The sequence below is a fragment of the Rhodamnia argentea genome, chromosome 6, assembly GCF_020921035.1.
Source record: "Rhodamnia argentea isolate NSW1041297 chromosome 6, ASM2092103v1, whole genome shotgun sequence".
Classification (NCBI taxonomy): domain Eukaryota; kingdom Viridiplantae; phylum Streptophyta; class Magnoliopsida; order Myrtales; family Myrtaceae; genus Rhodamnia; species Rhodamnia argentea.
The window spans coordinates 3,104,921-3,114,494 of record NC_063155.1 but is presented as its reverse complement, the minus strand read 5'-3'; the positions used below and the strand labels follow the sequence as shown (position 1 = coordinate 3,114,494).

At 39.3% G+C, this 9,574-nt stretch overlaps 2 protein-coding genes across 2 annotated transcripts in view; both read left to right on the top strand.

The window, feature by feature from the left end:
- Positions 1–9,574, top strand: part of LOC115748459 (putative disease resistance protein RGA4) — a 247,340-nt gene that overhangs the window by 54,136 nt on the left and 183,630 nt on the right. The window lies entirely within an intron of this gene.
- The window catches only part of LOC115744916 (glutamine synthetase leaf isozyme, chloroplastic), a 645,880-nt gene that overhangs the window by 565,990 nt on the left and 70,316 nt on the right, over positions 1–9,574 (top strand). The window lies entirely within an intron of this gene.

Here is a 9,574-nt window from a genome sequence, read left to right as displayed (position 1 = left end):
CTTTTCCGGTTGTCTCTCGATCCTCGAAGTCGACTCCCCCTCTTCCGCCGATCTCTGCCCTCCAGTTCCGTTCTTTGCCCGCTCTCCTTCCTCAACGGCATGCATGTCGCCGGCGAGTCGCCTGTGTTGACCAGGTGTCGGACGTCTGACACGCGTCGGTGTCCGATACGTGTCCGACACCGACGCGACGGTTTTCTAGGCGTGCCGGTGCTACCTAGGTGGACACTCTTCTTCCCCCACCCCCATCGAAAACTCTCCAACATACAGCACCGACTGAATATCCTTTTTCAGTCATAGCAAGTCTACTTTCTTCACTCTTTAAACCTGTACCAGATATAAGAAAATAAAGCAAGCAAGATTATATAGAGAACTGAATAAATCAGCTCATTGCAAGTAGCTATAGCAGCTAAATATCAGAAGGATAGAGAATTCGAGCCATAAACAACATTGCTTAAATAAATGCCAGCATTAATTGAAATTTGAATTTCTACGTTATTGAGAGGCACTAAATATTGGTCCCTCTCGGCCACCACTCTCGGCTACCCTTAGTCGACGGTAGCCGCTTGGAGTTTGAAGCATCAAATGACGCTTGCCTAGTGTCACCCTTCAAAGCACCTCTCGCTTGAGGCAAGGCTACATTACCTTCAAAAACAAAGTGATCCCCTGACTCCTCCAAGTAACCTTATTCTCTCTCTTGCTCTCTATTCTTAGTGTAAAGATATATTTTAACAAGAAAATGTGGTGATTATCTTCATCACATTGCATGAATAAAGGTATAAACAGTACATGGCGAAAAAAATTCACAAGCATATGTTTAGCACATCTTAAGCACTATCTAGAGAAGATAATTAAGTGTCATCGATGCTACCACAATGTCAATTCATCAATCAAATCATTAACCCTTTTTTTTTAATTTCGATTGATCCTTAATAATAGCCCCCTTGGACCTTAAGATATTTAAAATTGCGAAATTCAAGGTCCTAAGCCACAGAATCGCAAGCAAAGAAGGTGAGGATAGACTCCATTCTATGTAACGTTCGACCTCAAATGACAATGGAGGTCGGATGCATCACCGGTCGTATAGAGTTCGTTCTACAACGAGCAAAATAAACACGAAAGTGATTGCAGAGGAGCTATATGGCTGTTTCGTCGCTTCTAGTGAGCCGACAATGGGCGTGCTTTTGACTCTGTTGTGCAGTGCTACATCTTTAATATTCTTGTTCTTGAATCAAAACTTCAGATTTCACAATCAATATTTGACTAATTTTTTTTATCGGACGGCCAAAAATTTTAGATCCGATGACTTGCAATCATGTGGCAACCACACCATATATGGGAGAAGTGTCAAAAAAGTCCTAAACCTATTACATTAGTGCCAATTAAGTCCTAAACCTTTTTTTGGTGCCAATTCAGTCCTAAACCTTTTGTATTGGTGCCAATTAAGTCCTAAACCTTTTATTAGTGCCAATTCAGTCCTAAAGCTTTTATAATAGTGCCAATTTAGTCCTAAAAATTTTGTATTTATACCAATTGAGTTAATCCGGCCAATTTTGATTGAAAATCGTTGACGTGGACATGGATTGTCCTACATGACACGGCTAGCGCTAACTTGGATATTTTTTTATATTTTTTTAAATATTTTAAATAATTTTTTAAGCATTTGTTTTGTTTTTTTCAAAATTATTTTTAAAAATTATTTAAAATATAAAAAAATTATTTAAAAAAATCCACGTTAGCGTCAACCGTGCCACGTAGGATAATTGATGTCCATGCTAGTGATTTCCAATCAAAATTGGCCAAATTGACTCAATTGGCATAAATACAAAATTTTTAGGACTAAATTGGCACTATTATAAAAGCTTTAGGACCGAATTGGCACTAATAAAAGGTTTAGGACTTAATTGGCACCAATACAAAAGGTTTAGGATTGAATTGGCACCAAAAAAAGGTTTAGGACTTAATTGGCACTAATGTAATAGGTTTAGGACTTTTTTGACACTTTTCCCCACCATATATCATTACCCATGCCGTTTAATCTTTAAAGAAGGAAAGAAATTAGCAAATCATGATCGATGCTTGAAAACTAGTGGGAATCATCGGATGAGTGACATATCTAGATAATGTGAACTGGCTCCCTACGAAGATTTTCCAATTTTTCCTTGATTCATTATTGAGTGGCCACAAAACTTAAGTGGGACTAACTCACAAATCTTAAGAGTAGGAAAAAAAAAAGTACTAAAGTATATGTAATAATGTCCTTTCAATCACTGCATAATCATGCATGGAAGTACTTAATAGATAAATGTTATCACGAAAGGTAAACATTGGGATAATCGGTATGCCTTAATGGTAAATGATATCGAATAAAGGTATAAGTGAGAAATAAGAATAAAGTTGTTAAGCAATTTTCAAATATCTCCTAATCCCTTCGAGTCCTTCCATATTTGGAAGGATTCAGGGGGATATATAATGTATATAAAATTGATGGGACCGATCCCTACTTAGGCTTTAATAGTTGAAGAGTCTATTTTTCTTGAAGATTGAGTTTTTAGCATGTTTGCTTGACAAGTGCTTTCAAAGTCTCACATCATGAAGCTCTTAATATTTGTCAGTATCGTCTATTAACTTCCTTCTGACTCAGTATGTGATACCGATTGAACCTTGTACATCTCTCTTTTTAGGACTGTTAGGAATTTGATTTATCCGATGACAAAAAAACATCTAAGTCAAGGAATTGCAAGGCCTTAAGAGTCTCTCTCACAGTGGCTTCATCAGGTCAATAATCTCAAGTTTCTTTCTATTAGAAAGTGCTTAAATCTGAAGGCTTTACACATAGCAGATCGAGGTCCTTCAGTCACTTCAACAGCTTGAAATCATCCGGCGCTCCTCTTTGACATCATTACCTGAATTGAATTGAAGGCTTGCATCCCTTAATAACCTAAACTTCGAAGCTTGCCTCAAACTTGGAAAAGAGGTGCAAAAATGAGGCTTCAGAGGACTTGTTTGCGTTGAGAAAACCTTCCTTCCGAATATTTTAATTATGATAAAACTATCCTTCCTTATGAAGAATCTGTTTAATGTTTATGAATATTTTATTGCAAGGTGAATATGTGAACAAAAGCTTATATCGATCCAAACCTAACGATCAGAAACAAGTGGTAGTCGTCATATATTTGCTTCGAAGTGTTGACACCTCGATTTTTAATCAATTTTTGTTTAGTTTTATTTTCCGAAATTCACTAAAAATTCACAAAAAATCAAAAAATTAAAAAAATCAACATTGGAAGCCTTGGCCAAGCCTAAGGAACCAATTTGGAACAAAAAATAATTTTTCATATTTTTCTCATTTTTTTTAATATTTTCGAAAAATAGGAAAATATTAGAAAATTCATAGAAAATAATTTTCGAGGTCACAAAAATATAGAAAAATGTCCAATATTTTTATTTTAATTCCCTTTTCATATTGGCCTCATAAAAAATTGAAAATTGAATCCAATTTTAGGTGTTTCTTCATAATGCCTAGAGTTGAATTTGCATAAAAAATACCAATTGAGTCCTTTTATTTGCAATTTTTGCACATTTTGGGTCTAGACATTCAATTGCAGTCCCTTTGAACTTCAATTTGATCAATTTCACCTTAAATTGCGCGAATTGAACGGATTGCACAAAATTCCCCAAAATATTTGCAATTTAGTCCCTCAATTTGCCAATTTTTGAAATTACTTTTAATTGAGGGGCTTTCTCTGCAAAATTAGACCACCCCTAGGGTTTTGACACATTCTGAATTGATTGGCATGGGTCTCATAGTCCAATTTGGTCAAATTAACATCCAATTGAACTTTTCCCCAAATTGGGAATTTTGAAAAATTTGGGGCTTTTGTGCCAATTGATAAGAACTTTTGGGCAAAATTGCATTTCTAGGTAATATCCAGGCCCCTAAGTCCAATTTTGAAGTTTAATTACAAAAATTCCCAGCCAATTTTGTTTAATTTTGAAAATTGCATGAAATTCACTGTCTGAACCGGTTCGGATCGGTCTGACCGCCGGTCGCACCGGTCGCACCGGTCCAGCACAGTATCATCTTCTTCCTTGAGCCTGTGACGTTTTGCAGATTTGGTGGTGGATTTTGACGATCAAATTGGACAATCGATTGGCTATAATTGGATCAATTCAGGGAGGCGTTTTGTTTTTCAAGACAAGACGTGTCGATTGCCACCGGCGGCTCGGCCAATGGCCGCCAGAAGTGGTTGCAATCGCCAGTCAAAGTCACGGCGCCCACGAAAGTCAACATTCACAAAGGCCGAGTCCAATTCATGTTCTTTTGCGATCAATGGAGGCTTAATGGATCGTGACGGAATCACAACCGATTCCGTCACCGTCCGGCGACCCTTTACGCGCGTGAGTGCACGTGTGAGAGGCTCGGCAAGCCCTCACCGTGCGAGCCAGATTTTGAACATTCACTATAAAAGGCCGAGAAGGTTCTAGAGTGAAAGGAGAGGCTCATTCGTGCTCGCACAACAACGTAATAGAGAGAGAAAGAGAGAGCGAGAGGTGAGAGAAGTTCTCGCGAGCTTCACCGTAGCTCGCCGGAGTTCGAATTGCGCGACTTCGGCCCGGCAAATCCAGACCAAATCGGAACGTCGGACCACCGCAGGAAGTTCGCCCGAGCCGAGGAGAAGCGATCGCACCACCTGGATTGACCTGAAACCTCCTAGATTGGTGAGTTGAGTTCTCAACCTTCTTACTGTGCGATCATGGTATCTTGACTTGCTGAGCACGATCCTTGCAATTTTTGCATGCGTTTTCATCCTTAAATCTTACTGACCATGATCGCAACTCGTTTCTGCATTGAACTTCCTTGAATCACCCGAGTCGAGCCTCGAATCTACACCGGTGCGGTCGGACTCCGGCCGGGCATTTCTAGCATTCACGAGCTCGATCCGAGCTCAAGGTAAGTCTCCTATACTCTTTTTCGAGCTTCTGTGTAAAGGAATTAGCCTATTATGCTCTGTGCTTCGTGATTGAACTCTGCAACTACGAGACCGTGCGTGTTTGATTAGTTGTGATTTCGTGGATAGAATTGTCTGATTTTCAACTATGTTGATCCGAGGGGTGAGAAGAGTTGATCGGCGGTGATTTCGCGTCGATCCGGCGAGATCTAGCCGTTAGATCTCGCCGGAAGAGTCTCGGTCGTCCGTTTAGGTGTCGTCGCAATGAGGAAGACGAAGTCGACGTGGCACGATCAACGTGTCAAAGGCTGATGTGGCGTCTTCCGGTTGGTCCAACGCACGTCCGAGTCAACTCGCCCGTTGGCGCGAGTGAACCGACTCGGACTCGATCCAACGGCTTAGATAATTCGATAGGTTTGATGTAGGGCCGTCAGATCTGCTTTTTTTTTTTTATTTACGGATATTAGATATATTAGATAAAAAAAATAAAAGTCAAAACGGTGCCGTTTGGTCCGAGTAAAGCGTCGTCGTTTAGGCTGAATGAGGAATGGACAGTCTGGATTATTTCTAGGATCAATCGTGATCGTCCAACGTTTTAACCCGCACGTCGTCGTTTTGTAGTTTAAGGGATTCAACGGCCCAGATTAGATTTTATTTTGAATCATAGCCGTTCGTCGATTTAGTTAGGCGACGTCGTTTAGTTCATAGGTCCGAAGCGTTGCCGTTTTGTGTGCAGAGGGAGTGAACGGCTCATATTGAGCGCTGCAATTCAATCGTGGCCGTCCGTGTATTAGATCGATGCGACGCCGTTTTGTTTAGCAAATGATCGATGGCCGAGATCGAGTTTGGGATTGATCTCAGCTGTCCATTCATTTTCTTTAATTCCGAATATTAGAAATTAGGTTTAGAAAATCATAAAAAAAATCAAATAAATAGGAATATAAGATACGGTGCCGTTTTTGGTGACGCGAGTGGTCCGAGGGCGGTCCGACCGGGTTGACCGGCCGTTGACCGGTTTGACCCGATCTAGAATATTAATAAAAAATAATAAAAATAATAATAAAATTTTCTAAAAAATCCAAAAAATTCCCAAAAATACTTAGAAAATTCATAGAAATTCCCAGATTTTCCCAAAAAATTTCTAAAAATTCCTAGATCGATTCAGGACTCTTATAGTCTGGATCGAAAATTTTGAGACTTCAAGGGTCGATCTATATCGATCCGAAAAATTCCCGACATTTTTTAGAAAATAAATAAAAAATTCAAAAAAATTTAGAAAAATTGGAAAAATTCTAGAAAATCACAAAAAATGGGAAATTGCCACATTCAACTGGCCCGACCCCGATTTTGTGATTTTCGGGTCCCGAACCCCAAAAATGACCATTCTACCCCTCCGGGCCTTCCGCCCCAAATTTTCCCGAACCATTCCCGGAACCCAAACTCGATGTTTCTATGGGCAGATAGGGCCATTTTCGGATATATCGAGCCTTGATTGATTGATTTGACTGCTTGCGATTATATTGATTGCGCTTTTAATTCATTGACTGTGATTAATTAGAATAGTAAAATTCCCATCTGCATGAATACCTAGATCGTTAGGGCCTACCTCACTCGAAAGCTCATTTGCATGAATTCTTAGGTTAGAAAATTACTCAACATCGGTAACCGAAAGGGCGTCAATGTAAATCTCGGTGTAACTAAGTCCCCGGACCCAAAAATCTCTGGTTCTCGTAGAACCGAACGGTTTCTCCCGACCGCTCGGTAGGGTTTTCCGATCATACCTTCCAATAAATTGATCGGTGGCGACTCCAAATTGCATGTACACATTACACATGCCACCCGACCACACTAAGGTCGATATTTGATAAATTTTCTCCGACATCGCGATTCGAGTAATGGGTCTTGGGAGAGACCCGCGATCCTAAAAATCCCGCTGACAACAGGGGTTATATATAAATAATAATAATAAAAAATTAAGGATCGGCTCGTTAACCCTCTCACCAAAATCGGAAACCCTTTGAGAGAGGAGAAAACTTTTCCGGAGGAGGGTCGCGACATGAAGTCATTTAGATGGAGAAGGTTATTGCCTCCGAAAACTTGTTCTTCCGAAGACTTATGTGATACGTTAGCAATGACTTTACCGAAGCTCGGTGTCACTGTTCAAATTTTGTTCAGATTCAGAGTCTTATTTCGGGAGGCTGCTTCGGAATAATGTTCAGATTCTACAATATCTTTCAGATAGATTCCGAAGACCTACATTTGGCGGGTTTCTGATATTTGCGGTATCTTTTATGGAAGTTTGTAATTTTTTATTGACAAGATTATTTTTCAATAAGAGATTATGAGAATATCTACGATTGGATATTACTTTTCAAGAATAAGGTTTGCTGATTATTTGAGTCAATTGTTCTTTTGGAAATTGAAGATTTAGTTGTATGGGTGACTGAATCTAAAGAGTTCAGACTCAACTCCAACGATTATCCTATCTTCCCGGATATAGTCTCGTTCAATCATGATTGATGACGTCCAATTAATGATTGAAAAGTGATCCTTTGAAGACCTATCCAATGGCTAGTTTGGAGGTGAAGGAATATAAAAGGAAGATGCATGGTGACCAGCGTAGTGAGATTAGAACATACAATTTCAAAGTGCTTAAGTTATTCATATTCACATATTTGTTATAGAGAGATAAACGCTTTATCTTTGAAAGGTTCTACCAGAGTGATTGAGAGTGATATCTCTTGTAACTTTCATTGATTTATATAGTAGATTCCAACCAATCGGCTGTCATTGTGGGAGAGTAGATGTAGGCTTGCTAAGCCAAACCACTATAAGCCGAACCACTATAAACACTGCGTACAATTTTCTCTTCCCTTAACTCTTATTACTGTGTTTAGTTCATATGTACATTCTCTTAGTGATTCTATTCAGACTGTGTTTTGAAATTGTCTTAATTTCGCATTAAGTTTCAAAATTGTTCAGAATCGCCTATTTACCCCCTCTAAATGATATTGCTAGACAATAGCTTGCTCAAGTCCCACACCATTCACGAGCTCACTTGTAATGATGCACACTGTTAATGACCAGAGAGATTTTCCACATTTCTTTCTCATATTTTATAGAGACTTCTATTTCAATCGTATCGTTAATATTTGCTTTCGAATTGTATATCAATAGCTTTTCCTTCATTGATAATACGAGCAATGAGGTACTTGATTCAATCAGGGAACATAAGGAGAATTCAAGGAAAGGTTTGGACACTTGGATATCGTGAATGCAAGCAAACAACATCCATGTTGTTTCTTCAAGATGACCCTAAACTGAGTTCTCGCCTTATCCCTTCAGTTGCGAGACAAGCAATAACAATTTGTATCCCTTCTCATTCAACTCCGAACTCGTTAATCTAATTTGGGCTGGTGACTCATGTTGAAATATACAGTGAAATCTAAGCAGTTCAACGAACTTTGGAATCTGTAGCCTGCAGGATAACTGTCACACATGAAGTGATTAAATGTTCCCTTGGAGGCATCATGGCTGGTAAGAGCATAATCCTTTAATCTACTCAACATTCAAGCTTAGATTTTAAATCGAACATTCACTATTCAAGAAACAATACATGCAAACCCTTGTCACTCATAGAATATAGAATCCTTGTTTCCATTCGAGCAGTTGATGAGATTGGAATCAAGGCATAGGGGAGAAATGGCTTTGATTCAAGTCATTCGTGCAACTCTTGGCTAGTCTACTCCTTTTTGGAGTTCGCCTTGCTCTGTTTTTCCTCATACCTTAATCTTATTCTCATCCAAGAGATGGAAAAGTTAGTTCTTGAAGGTAACGGCCATTCTGTAAAGGTTGTTTTAGTACAGATTTTTGGATCTACTTGTATTCTGTCTCCAGTAGAGCCTACTGGTACTAGACATGGCCATTCGGAACCGGGGGTCCGGAACCGGCCCGATGACCGGGCCCACGGTCAAATTGGCCTCCCCAATTTTTTTTTTAAAGTTAAATAACCCTCCCCTTCTCTATAAATACATATCCTCCCTCTTTCATTTTTCTCACAAATCCTCTCAACAATTCTCTCAAATTCTCTCAATCCCGCCTCAATTCTTTCAATCGGATTTCCAATCAATTCTCTCAGAAATGGCAAGTGGAAGCAGAAATACTGGAAGACCAAGATAGCGATGAGAGATTTCGAGTATCCTATTTCTAGATATGATCCTCGTGAGTATACATATTGGGAAGACGACAATGATAATATCAACGTTGTTCCCATTCCGAATGTCGAGCACGTACCAACACAAGAAAATCTTCATCCTCCTACCGGTATTGAAGAAATGTCGACGACAAATGAGTCGGAACGGAAGGGCCAAGGGAGTACATCTGACTTGTAGCTGCACTTCGACAATGTATATGATGAAAGCAAAGGTAAGTATATTATAAATTGCAAATATTATTCGCAAACATACAAATTTACCAAAGGAGATGGCTACGGAGCATTCCGTCGGCATCCGATGAAAAAACATCCAACGTAAGCGGGAATCGACACTAGGCAACAACAAATTTTCGAGTACGCTAATCTTAATACTCATCCTTTATTCCGTTACACTAATGCACTTTATAAACAA